The sequence below is a fragment of the Lissotriton vulgaris genome, chromosome 1_2 (genome assembly GCF_964263255.1).
Source record: "Lissotriton vulgaris chromosome 1_2, aLisVul1.2, whole genome shotgun sequence".
Classification (NCBI taxonomy): domain Eukaryota; kingdom Metazoa; phylum Chordata; class Amphibia; order Caudata; family Salamandridae; genus Lissotriton; species Lissotriton vulgaris.
In genome coordinates, this window is record NC_141686.1 from 290,704,467 (window position 1) to 290,721,252 (window position 16,786).

At 46.6% G+C, this 16,786-nt stretch overlaps 1 protein-coding gene across 1 annotated transcript in view; it reads left to right on the plus strand.

Moving 5' to 3' along the window:
- The window catches only part of PPP1CA (protein phosphatase 1 catalytic subunit alpha), a 199,580-nt gene that overhangs the window by 61,119 nt on the left and 121,675 nt on the right, over window positions 1–16,786 (plus strand). The window lies entirely within an intron of this gene.

Below are 16,786 nucleotides of genomic sequence, written 5' to 3' on the forward strand. Positions count from 1 at the left end.
AGTAAGGCTTGCCAGATGGGACAATGCATTTTAATTTTCCTGAAAGTACAGCGGTTTGGGGAGTGTCTGTTTAGCCCAACCTATTGACAGTTGTGCTGGCAATGCAGACATTGCAGAAAGCGTACTTTTGTGTAGTGCGTGCATAGCACCGCGGTTCACGAAGTCAAACCTTTAGGTATAAGGTTGTAAGAGCCGTGGGTGTTCAGGCAGGTGCAGCCTTGCCGTGCTCACCGCTGGGTTCATGCTGAGCTCCAGTCTGCTGCACAAACTCGGGCCCCTTTACCACAAATAACTGCAAAGACTGTTTATTGCCAATGGAACTCGGGGTGGGCGCGGAGCACAACACACCGACGTGCCACGTAATGCTTCTCGTAGCCCTACAGAAGATGCCCATCTCACTTCTGAATAATCGACAGCACAACACGTGGGCACACAGTACCTCAGTCAGGGGACTTTGCGGAGTGCATGGGTTTTAAGCATCCGAACTGATGTATTCCATGGATTCTACTGTAGTCTGTTTTGCTCTTTTTTTCTCATTGAAAATCGAATCTTTTAAACTAATAGGGTTATAAACCTTGTCGTTTGACCGGGCTTGTGTTTTATTAAGTTATGTTCAAAGTGAAATGTTTCTTTTTACAAATCTGTCGGTGTCCGCTTCTCTGGCCCCAGCCAGGGCCCATCCAAGCAGCTTGAGTGGGGGGACGTGTTCTGACCTCCTGCCCATTCATTGCTTGGCCTTTAAGTGCCAGCTTTCAGACCGCTTTAGTTGGCTTCCTCTTTGAAAGGAGGGCACTCGGACTTAGTGAGCGGTGTCCTAGCGACCCCAGGCCTGCCGATGACTCCAGAACCTTCATGGGCTGGAAGAGTAGAGTTCATGATCCATTTCATGGTCTTGGATGACACAAAGTTGACACTGGGTAGTCTGGGATGGACTCCTACACATGTAGGATGAAAGGGGAGCCAGCCTTACGTCCAGTATCTGGAGAAAACTGGGATGGGTTATTGTAGGGTCCTGTTGAAAGTGCAACCCTGTAGGCAGAGGTATATGATCTTGTGGTAGCCTGTCCATGTCAAGAGCGGTCTTCCAACTGCTTCCAGCGCTACATGCGACAGGTCAAGCTTGCTTACTCCGATATGGGCTGCTGTGGGAATAGGCCAGTGTTTATGCTGGCCAATCCAAATTAGTTTCTACGAAGTGCAAATGTGATCCAACTGAAACATAATTTGTTGCTCTTCCAGAGCAGGATGTGGCTTTGCTTCCTACTGTCCAAGAAACTCTTGTCCATTTCCAGTACACGGTGAGTGACCTTTAACCTCCCAACCAGGATAGCTGGACTGTGCTTCAGTTTATTTAAGCCGAATTAGACTTGTTTTGTAATCGCGGTTCACCTGCCATCTGGGCCCCTTTGACTGTAGCAGGTAAATGCATCTGCTGGAGGATTGTAGTGTAACCTTTGGCAATAGGTCTGAAACCCCGGCAGAGAACTCTGCAGTAAAACTGTAGCAGCCTGCAGCTTGCTGAATATCCTTGGACATTTATTTTTTTATTTTAGCTGTTTTATAACGCGCTCTGTTACTACCAGAGTATCCTGGCGCGAAAAAGAAAAACAAGCAGGTGGCGTCAGAAACAAAAGAGAAACTAATAGGCAATTCTAAAAAGATAAGTTTTTAATGCTTTCTTGAAAGACTAAGTTTTCAATTGATCTCAAAGGAAGGGGTAAAGTGTTCCATGTCCGAGCTGCGACAACCATAAGCGAGTGGCCTCCCAGGCGTACTCGCTGAAAGCGGGGCACCCTCAGTAAATTGCAATCCGATGAGCGCAATGTCCGAGTGGGTACATAGCGGCTAAATCTTTTTCTCAGATAAGAAGGCCCCATGTCATTGACTGCTTTGAAGGTTAATGTAAGGATTTTAAAAGTTATTCGTTGCGCAATCGGCAACCAATGAAGTTCCTTCAAATGTGCTTGCACGCTTTCTCTACTTGGAATTTTGCACAGCAAGCGTGCCGTCGCATTTTGGATAATCTGCAGTCGGGCCACTAGGAAAGCTGGAGTACCGCTAAAAAGAGTTGGCGTAGTCGAGCCGTGATAAAATAAAAGCCCTCGCAACCGACTCTCTTGCAGAAGATGGCAAATAAGGAAAAAGCTTTCTCATGGCTTTAAGGGATCTGAAGCACACCCCTGTGTTTTTTTTTTTGTGTGCCTCGAATCTCAGATCCTTTCCAAACCAGACTCCCAAATTCTTTGCCGAGATAGTAACTGAGCCTGGCTGGGGAAAATCAGGTGGCCACAGGAGTTCTCTAAAATTGGGCGGGAATTGGCCATACAGCAAAATTTCAGTCTTGTCTTCGTTGCACTTCAGCTGTGCCATTGCTAACCAGTTAAACACAGCAGAAAGGCACGAACGGACAATCTCTGTATTAGTTGCTGAATCCTGCCAGGTAAATAGAAGCTGCGTATCATCTGCATACGCTATGATTTTTGCTCCCATTCGTTCGGCCAACACAATAAGAGGGGTAAGGTATATATTAAAAAGCAGGGGGCTCAATGTAGAACCTTGAGGAACTCCAGTGGAGAGTGGCCTAATTGAGGATGAAAAAGGAGGGATGCAGACCTGCTGAGATCTGACATGTTCTGTCCTGTGTTTAACCCCCACACCCTCTCCATACCGCAGTCCATGTTCTTAACCAATCAATCTGTTGGACTGGTTTATCTGTCAAGGCTGAATGGAGCCAGTGTCTTGCTGCGTTAATATGCTTTAGAGGTCCTATATGGCTTCCTGAATTGTAACCTAATCAGTGTGACAGTAGGAGCACCGTCCTGTTTACCATCTCATGTGGGCTGGACATTGTTGTTTATGCACTGCTAATATTGGATGTCCTGTCAGTCTCTTTGAGACAGGGCAACCAATCCCTGCACACCAGCGTTGGTATTGGATACCTGGCGACTCGGAAGGCTCTTCTAGTAGATTGTGCTGCCTCACACCACAGGCGCCGCCTTAATCTTCATAAGCCACTAAATGTTGGGAATCCGTCAGAGTGGGGAGTCTAACTTCAATGCATGATTAAAAACCTAAACAGTAGGACCTAAAACGAGCTACTATATGCATACATGGCAAACATTACTTCAAAATACTCCAAGTAAAACGAGGAGCAGCAAACAAAATGAAGTAGCTTTGCTGTGCTCGGGTAAGCCACATTTCCTAGAAGTGTTGGGATAAACTGCTTGGAACCAGTGAGATGGCTGGTTCGAATTTGGAAAAACAGACCTGTACTTTGAGAATACCAGGGTCGCAAAACATTGTGAAGGTTCAACAGTCCAATGTTTTTCACATTGGAGTTTGAACTCCGCCAGTGTGATTTAACAGGGTCGTCAACTGGACTGGGTCAAAGACCTTCATTATTGCAACCGTCCTGAGGATTGTACAAAACAAGAGGCTACTCCTGGAAAAAAGTGTGGGTAATTTTCCACAAATCCCTCGAAGTTGTCTTTTTTTCTTTAAGTGTATTTAGCTGTAATTAGCAAGCTGGGGTGTAAAATGTCTACCGATTTGTGAAGTGGGGAAGTCCAGCCTTTGGGCCAATAACAGTTTCTGCAGGCGCTTCGTGAATTAGGCTGTATTTAGAGAGAGCATCTGTTTACACTAGAGACATTACAACAGATTTCTATTGTGACGCTAAGGCAACATGACCTTTGAGTCACATTGAATGTTTGGTAATGAGTGCTCAGATTACGTAAGACCCTACCCTGGGGGTGCTCTGAAACCAAGACGCTGCCATGGCTCTAGGAATAGTTTAGAGGTGCCACTAGTAGATCTCAGTTGCAAAAAAACTGCCTCGAACTTCTGTTTAAATAGGAACCTAGCTTCAAATATCAGACATGGGATCATACTTCCCAAGTGGGATGCATGCACATTGGGTATGCTCCAGGCCAGCCCCAAAGCTTGAATATCGCTAGCAGCATGTGCAGTTAACTGGTCATCCTAGACCCCTCTTCAAACATTTACTTTTGACGACCACCTGGTGCAGACTATTTTCCTGTTCAGTTGCTTTACCCTTTTGTTTGCTTTTCCTTACAAATTGTATTCCATTCCCTGTTAGCCAATATTACATTATAGAATTTTAGTACTGAACGGTTTTCTGTTTTTGCCTCTTCCTGTTCCTTTTACATTCTTGTATATGATTTGTGGGTTTTCCATATACATGTATATTTCATCAAATGTCTTAGTTTACACAAGGCACACGTCAAGTACCTAAAATATAGGACGATCCGACATGCTTGTTTTTCCGGGTGTTTACGTAGAGCTTCCTGACTGGGTTAGTTTTGTTTACAGTAGTCTTCTGAAATATTAATTTCCTCTACTGTCTGCTAACATTTCCTTAGTTTAGCTAAGCGCCCGTCATTTGACCATTTCAAAGCTGGTTTGCATCTTCTGTCCAAAGGTCCTGTTTGTTTCTAGGACCTGTTGCAGGTTGGTTTGTAGCTGGGTGGGCTTCTGGTTGTGCAGTTTTCCAAAGGCCATGCAAGTGTAGTCTGGGGTAACTGCTCTGTTCCTTGATTCCTGGCTGACTGCCCACATCACAGTCCAGCAGACCACTTTAGTAGGTAGATTGCGTATAGCCCTGCATTCTGCCTCATTGGATTAAAGCAGGTCTGCCCAACATTTGTCCTCCAACTTCATTCTGCACCCTCCTCCCAGCTTGAAGTTTGGGTGCGGATGGGGAAGTGGGAAGACTAGCATAGACCTGTTCTTCTGGATGAACTGTATATTTGAGAAATCCAGTCCCATGACCCTTTGTTAATTACTGGGTTCAACAGCACCACTCCTAAGACTTGTGGGACATCTGGGCTTTTTGGCTCATTCCCAGATATGGATTAGGTTGGTTGACCATTTTGGTTGTCCATTACATAAACGTTCTGCATCTGTGGAGTTGTCAGGCCTCGCCGATCGCAGCATAGTAGACTAGATAGATTGTTCTACGCCTCACAATTTTAGATGGTGACTCCTGAACCTATTCCCCTGGACCATCCTTTCACGCTACAGCCCCATTCACCCCCAGCATTTAACTTACCCATTGGGCTCCACATTAACAGATTATCCCCTCCAGACACCATGGTCTGGATCTTTGTAGCTCATCGCAGTACAACAGCTAGAAGCAACAGCCATCCAAACATCCTAACAAATGTTTGGTTGTAAGATTACGACTAGTCCAATTGTTCAGGACCCCAGCGCCGTTCATGGTGGTTTATCCTGCAGGTCTTGATCCTCATTGGTATAACCTCTTGCCTAGCCTGCAATTCTCAATCCCTTACTATTGGCGTGCACCTCTTGCCTGTTCCTCCGTTCTGAATCCCCCTGTATCCACAGCTCCCTTGTCTATTCCTTAGTCTGCCCACAACTCTTGCTTATCCATCTGTATTGGCCTGCACCTCTTGCCTATACCTCAGTTGTGGATCCCCCAGCATTGGTTTGCACATCTTGTCCGCACCTTTTGCTTATCCCTTAGTATTATCCTGCACATCTTGCCCATCCCACAGTTGTGGACCCACAACTCCCTTGTCGATTTCTTAGTCTATCCGCACCACTTGCCTGTCCCTCAGTTGTGGATCTCTCAGCATTGGTGTGCACATCCTGCCAGCCCTCCCTTGTTGATTCCATAGTCTGTCCACACCTCTTGCTTATCCCTCGGTATTGACAGGCACCTCTCGCCTATCCCTCAGTTGTGGATCCCCCGCATTGGTCTGCACATCCTGTCCACACCTCTTGCTTATCCATCAGTATTGGACTGCACCTCTTGCCTATCCCACACTTCTCAATTCTCCAGTTTTGATCTGCCTATCCTGCTGTTAATCCCTCCGTATTGGTCTGCGCCTCCTGCATATCCTGGAGTTCTCGATTTTCCCTTAATATTTTTCTACCTCCTTCCTAATCCCACAGTTGTCAACTCTCTCAATATTTATCTGCACATCCTGGTTGTCCTGCAGCTCCCAGTCTCCTAGTATCGGTCTGCATTCCTTCAAGAGTCTCAGCTTTTCTGAGCCAGAGATACGTCAAGCCTGCCAACCTTTGCTTTACTGGTAGTTTATAATACCACAACCTTTGTGGGATACTTCAAGTGGCCCAGGCAAACCACTTGAAGTACAGAGTCTCTAGCGTTGAGAGATGCTTGCCCCATCTTTAAATTGCCTTGCGACCTCATGATGGCTGTTTCATCACCCACCCTCATTCTGCCTTTCCCTTAATCTTGTTGCCCTCCCATCCATTAGGCAGAAGTAGATAGGGCTAAGGCAAATGGGGGGGGCAAGTTGGCAGATCGCTGTACATTGTAAGAGGAAAACCTAGCCAATAAGTACTTGGAGAGGAAGCTGGTTTGTGGAAGGCTAGTGCATTGTGAGGTAGTTTTTAAAAGGTGGGTTGTCAACTCTTCCGTAATTTAGAGCAGCATTGGCTTCATCTTGTTCCAGATTCTGGATGCATAGACTGAAAAGGCTTGCTGTTTTGTGGGTTTTTTCAATTTTTAGTCCGCAGTCTGATTTCCTGGCTGCGGATGTGCTGAGAACCACCACATATGGTGAGTTTGTGTTCTAGATAACAGTGGGTGCTGGTTGTGAGGGCTTTGTAAATAATGCAGCTTATTACAAAGATGGTGTGCGGCCAGCAAGGGGAACCGTTTGAATACCATCCAGAATGGGAGGGAGGGGGAGCAGAAGGCATCCCAGATGAGACATGCAGCAGTGTGTAGGGTGCTACGAAGGGGGTGCCAGTGTGTAATCTGGTAGGCAGTGGAGAAAGCACTGCCACCATTCAGAGGCAAGAGTATGGGGCCTTGACCAGCAGGCCTGAAGTAACTTTCTAAAAAAGTATCTCTTGAGTAGAGCTGGTACCTGGCACTCTGTCTTTTGGCAGTGCATTCCTTGAGGGTAAGGTTGGTGTGCAGGATTTATCCTTTACTTTGTAATTGGTGCAAGTCTGGGTTCAAAGCAGTCAAGGCTCATGTCATTGAGCCAGGTTTGTACTGCATCTTTGTTCTTGGCAAATAACAGTATTTCTGTCTTAGTTTGGTTGAGCTTTAGGTAGGAACTAGACATCCATGTTGGTTGATGGGCCTTTGAGGTGTTTGGTGCCTGAAGTGGAGGAGACTTTAAAGTAGGAGGTTCTAGCCTGTTTTGAGAGCCTCTATGACTGTACCTTGTGAGGCATTAGAAATGGTAAGTAGGGTGTAGAAGCTTCCTAGAGAGCTTTGAATGACTATGCGAAGACCTCTTCATAGATTGGCTCTGAAGGAATTTAGGTCCACCAGATCGAATTGAGTGCTTTGAAGGCTATTGCAGGGTTATTTGGATAGTGGTGGGTCTAAGATGAAGTAGGTTCTGTGGTGTAGATGTGCTTTTGGATCGTCAGTATTTTTTACTGAAGAACTGAGTCTTCTGATTAGCTCTGAAATCCCCACCCCCTTCTCCAGGTTGTTTACTAACCAACACCTGCAAAGAATGCATATAAACCTTGAACTGAACCTGAAATGAAATGAAATTAAATGAAGATGGTTCTTAATAAAGCGCACTGCGACCAAGCGGCTTCCTGGCGCTGAAGTAGAAGGCTAAGGCAGAGAAGTAATTCAGCCGGAGTACGCTACGGAGAACAGATGTGTCTTGAGGGCTTTACGGAATTGGGGGTAGGTTGGGATAGACCTGATTGACAGAGGGAGGCTATTCCAGAAATGGGGAGCCAGTACCGAGAATCTGGTGCCTCCTGTTTTAGATTTGCGAAACCGCGGGACATTGAGGAATTGGTTGGAGGAGCGGAGAGCACGGGTGTGAGTGTAAGGGATGATGAGTGAATTGATGAAGGCTGGGGCCATATGAATGCGGGCCATGAAAGCCAGGCAGCCCATCTTAAAAAGAGAACTTTGGCAGATGGGAAGCCAGTGAAGGGATTTCAGGACAGGCGTGATGTGAGATTTAGGCAGGCGATGAATGATTTGAGCAGCTTGGTTCCGGATGGCCTGCAATCGGCGCAGTTCGTAAGCCGGGATGCCCGCGTAGAGACTATTCCCGTAATCAAGACGGGAAAGAATCATTGCTAGCATAAGTTTGAGGGTATCGGTGGAGAAGAAGCGGGACACTTTCCGGATAATACAGAGGGAGAGAAAATAAGAAGAAACAACGGAGCTAATCTGGGCATGCATGGAGAGGTCCCCACCGACTTTAATGCCCAGGGTCTTTGCAGAGGCTGATGGTATGGGCAAATGGCCAAAGATGGGGGGCCAAAAAGCAGACGACCAAGGGGAGATGGAATGGCCAGTCAGGACTAACTGTCTTGTCCAGATTGAGCTTAAGTTGGTTACAATTCATCCACTCCGAGATGAAGACAAGAGTGGAGTGAAATTTAGGTAGGGAGTGCAAAGGAGAGGTCAAAAACAAGCTGGAGGTCATCCGCATAGTTATATACGGAGACCCCCATGTCAAGGAGAGAAAGAATAAGGGGACGAATGTAAAGATAGAAGAGGGGACAGGGAGGAACCTTGGGGGACTCTGCAGGGGACCAAGCGGGTAGGGGCAATGTGGCCAGACAGATGGACTGCCTGAGTCCGTCCATTAAGAAAGGAGGCGAGCCAAGAGCGTGGTACCCTGAACGCCCGCTGTGCTGACCCGGTCGAGAAGGATGGAATGGTCGACCGTGTCAAACGCAGCGGACAGATCAAGCAGCACCAAAGCTTGAGGCAAGTTGGAATCCGCCTTGCTCTTGAGCTCGTCTAGGACGGAGAGGACCACTGACTCAGAGTGAACTGGGCGAAAGCCCGCTTGGTGGGAGGCCAAGATGGTGATCCTCAATGAAGGAGAGACAGGAGGTAATGTGGCTCCAATATCTTCCCATGGTAGGGAAGAAGGGAAATAGGTCTAAAATTGGAAAGAAGGGAGGGGTCTGCACTAGGCTTTTTTAAAATGGGGCGAACTATTGCGGATTTGAGAAATTTCGGAACTAGGCCTGAAGAAATAGTTAGGAAGCGAAAGAAGGGGATCAGGACAGTGAGTGAAGAGCTCTCAGAATGTGAGCAGGAGCACAGTCAGCTGGGGAACCTGACTTCACTTTCTGAAGTAGTGCCAAAAAGGGGTTTAGAGCGATGAGTGGAAACTGGTCAAGGGGCGAAGAGGGCGGGGGAAGTGAGAGGGAGAGGAAACAAGCGGTGAGTTAGTTGAGGGAATGTTGGTAGGGGACAGGGTTGCAGTTAGCTCTGTCCGAGGCGACTAAGTTGCGGACGATGGAAAAGATTTCCTTCGGTTTGTTAGCCGATTGCGATATCTTTTCCGAAAAATACCGGGTATTGGCCCAGCAGTGTGGAACACCACACACTATACCCTAGGAGGCCAGAAATGTCTGCTTTTAACTTGAGGTACAAAAGGGGGTGGTGATGGACGGAGCATCTGAATCAATCAAACACTCACACCCAGTCAAAAGATCTGGGTTTAATCCATCACCGTTCATTAGCCCACTCTGTCACCCCAGTTCAGACATGGATTCAGATGCTCCGTCCATCACCACCCCTTTTGTACCGCTTTTGGCCGCCATAAGTGTGGCAGGGTATGCTCAGACGTGAGTCCCTTGCTCACTTTGCCACTGGATTCAAGCAAGCCGGGCTGAAGACTGCTGGAATGCCAGAAAAAGGTCCTCGGAAGCTTGTTTCCGGTCCAGGGAAGACGTGGCTTGGCAGTTCGGGCTGGACTGTTCCCATGAGGCACAGGGTCAGACTGATTTGCATATAGCCATGTCTGAACTGGGGTGGCAGAGGGGGCTAAAGAACAGTGATGGATTAAACCCAGATCTTTTGACTGGGTGTGAGTGTTCGATTCAGATGCTCCGTCCATCACCACCTCCTTTTGTACCGCTTTTAACTTGATGGCACTGCTTTTGATGTCACAAGCGCTCTGCATGTTGTACGGAGGGACTTCAGTACCATGAGGTACTCAGGAGTTCTGTTTTTCTTCCATTTTCTTTACAGTCTGCTGATGAATTGTCCGCATAGTCTTTAGAATACCAGGTTACTGACTGCTTTGGCATACACTTGTGTTGTAATTGCGATGTGGGTGTTACCATAGCTTTCCCCCAAAAATATATTTAAGTTGTTTAGGAGATTGATGGTGGCTAATGTGGCGCTGGTAGCATGAGGTAAGTTTAAGCGTTAGGTTGTCTATTGAAAAGTCTTTGAAGGATGTGAAGGTTGTTATGTTATGGTCTTCTGTTTGTGTTTACCTTGGTTTGTTGGTAGGATACGGAGTAGGTAGATGGGGATGGCAGTGTTCGGTCCAGTCTAGGGGAATGGTTTTTTAATTGGTTTGTTGGTGATTAGAAAACATGGTTGAGGATGTGGCCTTTGGAGTGTGTATGCGACATGCTGCACCACGTTGAGAGTATTGATGAGATTGTAGCTTTTTTTTTTTTAAGCTTGTGTTGAAGTTTAGTCACCCAAGTAGTGCAGGACCAGGAGGACGAATGGATGAAAGCCCAGCTTCCTCCCTTATCTACAAGGTTCACACAATGAAGTCTGTAGTCTGTGAGAAGGACATGTAGGAAATGAGAGGAATGTGAACCATGTTTCTGTGATGAAGAGCACATCAAGCCTGTGATGGATGACTAGGGCTGTGATGTTTGGTACATGAAGCAGTACTGCAGAGCGTGGGTTAATTAGTAGTACGTTGGAATGTGTGATCTGTAGCTGGAGTCTGTTGTAGGTAGTTTTGTCCAATGTTGGTCTGTGTTGAGAGTACTAGAAGTGTCTGAGTTATCTGCATGTGCATGATTGTGGGGTTGGCAGTCCGGGATGCTGGGTAATGCATGTCATTTTATCTTGTATTGTACATTTCACTGAAACTGTGGTTCTGGTCGTAGGTCTGTCCCGGCCCAAACGGGTGATGCCCTTGTCTGCCTACCCTTTGCATGAGGGACACAGACAATGGATTCTGCTCTGATGAATTAATTGAAGTAGTCGACAATGCACAAGTGATGATACTTCCTCTGCAGATGGAAGATGGGTCATCCAGTGACCATGTCCTGTACAAATGGATTAGAAATGGTCTTCTTGCTTGGCTTCTTTTAATGTCTGTTTTTGTGGGGACCGGTGATCATCTGCAGAAGGATGATGGGAAACTCCTTGCTCATGCCATCAAGTCAAATATATTTCTGACTAGATTGGTCTATTCACAGCTTTGGTATCCTCTAGGCAGTGTATCTCCTAACTAAAAAGAAAGGTTTAGATCTTTAGCAGAAGGAAAGACACAGCCTCCTGCTTTCCATGTCCTCCAGTCAGCCAACGGAATGTAAATGGAATCCCAGTGATGCAATAAAATCTGAAATCAGTCTGATCCATTTTAAATATCCTGCTTATAGGGCTGCTGAAGAAATTTTCATGTGGGAGTGAATTTGAAATCTTGTGCCTAACAGCAAGTTTTCAGCGTCAAACGGACAGCGCCACTAGCAGGCCGGTTTGGTGCGTACCTTGGTTTAAAACCAAAGACTAATGTTGATTTGGAGATTGTATGGTGCCTCCTTTCAAGTAAGTATCTTAACTAGACCAGACTTTAAATCTGTGATCCTGCACCAGAAGAAACCACTTCGAGACTCCAAGAAATAACTGGACGTGATGAACAGTCCCTCTCAGACACCCATCCATGGACTAACTCCCTATTCATCCATTCACCAAGATACTCTTAGTCTTGTTCTGCTAACCTCTCACCAGCCCATTTACTTAAATGCGCAGTGAACTACTTCACATTCATGCTTGTAGACAACCCACCCATATATACTCCCATTCATGCACATTCAGTGGTGAACATGTGTAGACCGACTTAGTCAGACACCCAGATTCACATAACTAACCTATCAGCAGACCCTTCTCCACAGGGACCCTTGTGGCTGGCCCAATCACTGAGGTGGCCCCAGAATCTGGTCACTATGTGTTACATTGAAGAAAGTACTTTGGGAGGTAAGCAAATCCAGTAGTCGTAGGTGTACTTAAGTAGGTTTATTAGTCATAGGTTAGATAGTAAAGAAGGCCCCACCGGGGGCAGCACCCAGCTGCTCAGCCCCACTCACTCAAACTGACCACACATTCAAACCATGCATACACGAACATTCTGATGACATCACACACAGTCTGAGCAGCAGGGAAGGAGAAGACCAGAATATAAAACAATGCTTCCGATGAGGACTCTGGAACTAGAATGGGCTCCAGACCTGGAAGGAGAACACCAAGGCATCTAAAATGAGTGTTCATACTCCTGTGAGGCATCGGACTGCATGTATGTTTTCAGATTGTGCTTTCGGCGCTTGAGACTGGATACTATGCTGCGTTAATCACTTGTGCTGCCCAGTCTGTGGTATGAAAACGACCTTCCTCTCCGATCACACTATGCGAACTGAATGCAGTGCACCAGATTTGGGCCGGCAGTGAACACATAGTCCCTTTCGCTCTGTGCCCTGACATGCCTCCTGCTCCAAGATCTTGCCATGGTGCACCATCTCGGACTGCATTTTATGCAACGTTAGCACATGTGATAGTCCTGCTATGCTCCTGCCTGTTTGGGGGTATGTAGTCCTTCATACCAATTGCTATAGCCTCCACTCTCCAATCTGTCTGTTTTGCGAGTGAGAATAGTTTGTTCAGGATCACACTGATCTGCGAGCTACCCAGTTAACTAATTAGCTGCCGTGGGGGGATGGGAGGGTTTGTTGGCTTTTATCCTTTGGCACAAAAGGGAAAATGTGGCTGAGCAAGAAGGATTTGTAGAAGCAAGCAGCAAGACCTTTGCTCCAACTGGCACAACATGGGTATAGCCAAGACAGTAATTCAGTGTAACGCGGGCGATCAGTGCTTGGTGTAGGCTGGCAGAACCCAGACCTTCCTTCTCGTTCAATTCTTCATGTGCAGGTTCAATTTTGATTTGTTCTCTGGCTCTGATTAATGGAAAATCAATCCAAAGATGATGGACGTAATGCTAAATATTGTCAAATGTTCACCCCCAGTACAGCGATGCCATCCCCAGTTTGGACCCTGCTCCCCATGGGAGCAGTCTAGCTCAATCTGCAAGGCCAAGTCCTCCATGGAGTGGAAACAATCATCCTGGGACGGGTTTGGGGTATTTCCCCAGATCAGCCAGGATAGCTTGAATCCAGTGAAATGTCTTTTTGCTGATAAAGGCAAGCCAGTTTATGGGGCCTATTTTCAGACTTCACAGTCCGGCTCTTCCGAGACCGGTTTTTATGGTGGTGGGAGTGTGGGTTGAGGGCTTGCTGGATTGAATTCCAATACTTGAGTGGCTTTGAAGAATGCCTAATGGATTATTTGTAATCCAGTATTGGGACCAGTCAGTCAGTCCCCACAAACCGAAGCACATCCAGTTAGTTTCTGTAACAAAATATTTAAATCTATAACCATACAGGGCATTGTTCTGCGACTGTGGTCCTCCAGCTACTTAGCTCTTGTAACAGAAGTGGTTGACTTAACCGAATTTCATTCAGATGTTGTCCTACTGACTGCTTTTGGAGAGGGAGGGTTTCTGAAGGAAAAAATCTGTCTTTTCTTTCATTCACCAAGTTCTCATTTGGGCTAGCCTTGGAATGTATTAGTTTACTTTATATCTTAGTATCATGTTTGATTTATTTTTTGCTGGCTTCCTGTGCTCCAAAAACATACCCATGGCTTTCAAGCTTTAAGGTCTCTGAAGTAACCTTGAGATCTTCAGTGACTGCCACTCTTCCCATATGAATTCCTGTGGCCCTTGGAATCTATTCCTTCCCAAACAAATTTACTCCAAACTACGTCTCCCGTGGTGCAACCTAAGTTGCCTAATGTCCTCTGCACTGGACTGGTGGAACTGGTTCTCCATGTTTAGTTGTGTTTGTGGATGCACAATTGCGCCAGAGGTTGTTATGGCCTAAGGCGCACCCTGGGGTTTGGGGTGTTTGAAGCCTTTGCCGTAACAAACCTGTGTGACATCGGGCTTGTTCTGCTGGCCCCACCTCACACCCTGTCAAGAGAACTTCAGTTAGTGTGCACCCAGACAACTGTCTGGTTTATAGACTGTGCCTGCCTTCTGAGACACCCAATTACACTTAGTAGTCTGGCCCGCGCTGGGAAAGCATGCATGTGTGGTTAAAGAGGGGGTGTTCTTCGTAGATACCCTGTTCTCGTAGTATGGGACGACTTCATAAGGGAGCACCATGGACTGATTAGTCTTAATGCTGGGGGTAATTCCACCACAGAGGGTCAGTCACTTGGAAGAATCTTCCGCGTCAGATGCTCTTGAGGGGTCTAGAACTTGTCCATCCAAACCAGACTGACGTTGACCTTTAGAAACCAGGCTGGGCCAATGCTCAAGACCGACCTGAAGAATGTCCTTAAGCATGTGTACCAGACCCTGACCATCTGATTTAATGAGGGCTAGTAGAGCGAACACAAGGACAGGAGAATATTGTGTAACTGGCAATACCAGCTACTGCGGACTATTGTATCTTGTCTGATTTCTGACCATATGTGCGGTGGTCTACGTGAACTAGCTCCTGGAAAAAACTGAGCCAATAATGGCTGATGCAGTTTTCCCCCTGTCTGTTCTTTGAGACACTAGTGGAGTTTCCTGTGTTGATGAGTCAAATAGGTATTGGTTCAAACACTAACTTGATCCTCGAATAGGACCGGTCAAACAAAACTCAATATCTTGACTTCATCCGCCAATGGAATAAGTGCACCCAGCTAACTGGCTGCGTGCAGCGTTCATCTTTATGCCCTAGCTTGATTTCATGAGCAGAAGTTTATTTTTGGAGTTATTAAAGGTTCATCAATTCCCCTGGGTCTACAGTGTCTACTAAGCGATTGAGCTGCTCTTCACAACAGTCTGTAATGTGGACGAGCGGGTATCCTCTGTGTATCTCCGAAAGCACCCACCCCCTCCCAGGCTGCTCAGTGTGTAACACACAAAGAATGCATATAAACCTTGACGGGGACTAGGGAGAACTTGTGGAACACAGCACAAGCCAGCAGATCACTGCATTGAACTTGACACCCGTCAGCCAAAAAGACCTGAGCCACCAGCCTCCTGCTCCTCCAACCAGTCTGTCAAAGATGCTGCTGGAATCCACCATGTCATGGAAGATATCTAAAGGCACCAGATGTCGCTAAGGTCCCATCTGCCTACACGAGTAGCTGCTCCCTGGCCCCCGGGGCACAGATTCTGTACCGCTGTCGGGCATGAAGCCTAACTGTCAAGCTTCCTGTAAATGATGTAGGCTATTGAGCTGTGAGTTCGCAACTTTATCATTAATTTGGGCAGTATATGTTCCCTAGGGATAGGTGTGGTGCAGCGGTCCGAGTGGCTGACTCCGGAGCACGGGGCTCATGGTACGCTCGCTGGTCGCAGCTTGGCACTCCGACTCTGGGCAATAGCTCACTTAATCTCCCCATTGGCCCCCAGCTCCTTGCTACCCCTAAAAGTGATTAGCGCGCACTCTACAAATACTTGATACATACAGCAATGGAGGCTCTTACTAGCTGGTCTAACAAAGGCTGTTTTAAGTGGGGTGTTTCAGTCATGCGAATCTTAAAGCTTTGGTTGACGGTGCATAGGGTGTGTATCACCTACGCATGGAATTATCTTAATACTTCTAAAGTGCCTTAGTTGAAAAGGAGATGTTGATGTGGATAACTAGGGGCCTAGACCAGCTGGGAGGGGGGTGCTACTTCTCAAGGTGAGCTCAGATCCGTTGACTCAAAGTGGCAGTCTGGTTGTCGCAGCAATTTAAATCTTAATCCAGATAAGTTTCTTAACCCCTTCCATACTGATGACAGTGCTCGTGTGCTGATGACAGCTCCCGGCCGTCATGACCACCCACGATCGGAATGTGCTGCTCAGGCGCAGAATCACGGCCGCGCCCAACAGGTTAAGGTACAATGTTTTGGGACAGCGAGTTTAGTTTTTTCCTAGTTTTTCTGTCCTCTATTTGAAAGCACTGTTGCTTCGATTACCTGCTTCAGGGGATATCACCCTCTATTGCAGGTGCCTAATAAAACTGCATGTATGAAGGTTTGGGGCCCACCTGGTAGGCATAGTGGGCCGTTGGCTTGCTACTGTACCACCACTTCCGATGCTATAAAAAGTAGTAAAAGTCTAGCAAAAAAACTTTATTTAGTTAAGTTTTAAATCCGATTTAGCAAGACTCGCTTGTTCATGTTGGTTTTTAGTACATCCATGTTAAATTATATCTTTTTGTTTTTCATATGCATACTTAAGACCTTTATCAGTGTAAATGCCCTGGAAGATGCAGGTAACAGTAGCAAGCAACAAAAACACCAACCTAAATTAGCAGGAAATTAAAAGGCAGTTTTACTACCCAGATGCATGTTTGTCTCAGACCACGTGAAACCTTGCTATGCTAGATGTTCACTTGTTAGTGGTGCAGAGCAAGGTGTTTTGGAAAGGGATCCTGGAATGTAATGGTCTGGGATGCGAACGGTGTGGGTGAGACTCAAAGTACTCCTGTGCTAAACTTGGGAGGCTAGCCGGGATTGTCATCCTAAGGAAAGACTAGGGTACACACCGCAATACATTTTAGCAGTGTCTTCTGCACTCCAGGCCACAGACGGAACTTGTGGCGTCTGATGTGTAATGGTGCCTTAAACTCAGTTGTTGACATAGTAAATATAAGAGGCAGAGTTTGGTCAATCTCTATTTGTGACCTGCATGTTTCACTTCGATCCCTGCAGTAATTCTCTCTACCTACGGAGCCATGCTACCTGCTT